The sequence below is a fragment of the Fragaria vesca genome, linkage group LG4 (assembly GCF_000184155.1).
Source record: "Fragaria vesca subsp. vesca linkage group LG4, FraVesHawaii_1.0, whole genome shotgun sequence".
Taxonomy (NCBI): domain Eukaryota; kingdom Viridiplantae; phylum Streptophyta; class Magnoliopsida; order Rosales; family Rosaceae; genus Fragaria; species Fragaria vesca.
Window position 1 is genome coordinate 4793135 of NC_020494.1, and position 1444 is coordinate 4794578.

Here is a 1444-nt window from a genome sequence, read left to right on the forward strand (position 1 = left end):
CTTGTTTCANATTTGATGCTTTTGTAAACACTTTGATCTTTTGTAGTTTCAATAAGTTTGTGTACATGTGATGCTTTGATGTTCATAATTAAGAAGCGAAGAAGTAGTCTACTTTTAGATATATTTCATGTGTGCTTCATTGTTAAAATCTTGAGAAAAGCAGTAGATTGATTTCTAGATTGCTACTCCTAATTCGGGAATTAGTAGATAATATTTAGAGATTTATCAAGTAATGTGGTGGAATCCGATGCCTTAGTTACTTCGTCATCAAGGTAATTTTTTATCTATTTTATTTGTCTTAGCTATTTCACCATCAACTTTCATTCAACTAGGTTAGTGTTAAATTAATTTAGATTCGATTAGTTTTTCCTATTTTCATACATTCCCTGTGGGTTCGACCTCGCTCTTTCATATCTGTGCTGCAACTGATTCGTGCGCTTGCGAGTAACATTTTAAAACACATCAGTGCCCACTCACAATATACGGCTATACCTGCCGTCGATCCGAGGTCTCCCAACACGATCCTCCTCACGTGCTGAACAATAGATATTATTAAATCTCAAGACTAACTCAATACTTTAAATAAAACTGCAAGAATAAAAGTGAGCCTATAAATCCTTCGCCCTTGCCCAACTTCTCCACTTCTAAACTATTAAAGCTCTAATTTCACCACAATGACCAATAGCCATAAATATCCTTTTTAGAGTTTAAATCCTACTCAACCAACTGTTGAATTTCCATTCTAATAACCGCCACAATCCTTAACCATTGAAAAATCCCAAACCTTATCAAAACTCCACAAAAAATTCCAAACTTTACTTCATTAAACTCCTCTCATAAAAACAAACTCAAAAACATGAAAAACTACCCCTAAGGGGCGGCAGCCGTATTCCGGCGACGTCTAATGCTTCCCAAATTTTAACACAACAATCCTCTCAACCCGCACAACAACTTCCTTAACTATCACAAAATCCAATTCTAAGCCTAGCTAGGGTAATCGAACCAAAATAGTGAAATAGCCCTAGAACTTCAATTATACATTACTCCATAACAAGATCGAATTGAACCGATTCCTATTCAAGGATTATTAACCTTGATGAGAGCTACAAGATAAGCCAAAAATCACGACCTATGGTGGCCGGAGGAGGGAACTCCGGCGAGTGGACAGTCTGGCGTTTCCGGTGGGTTTTCCCTCAATCGACGGCGTCACATGCCCAGGAAGGGAGAGGAGACGGCGGGGGTCCGAACTGGGTTGGAGCGGCGGTCGGTTGCTGGCCGGACGGCGGCAGATGGTGGCGGGAGGTTTCCGGCAGAAATGGGGCTCGGGGGACTCGGGAAGCTGGGGAGAGAAGGGAGGGAGAGAGAGAGAGAGAGAGAGAGAGAGAGAGAGAGAGAGAGAGAGAGAGAGAGAGAGAGAGAGAGAGAGAGAGAGAGAGAGAGAGAG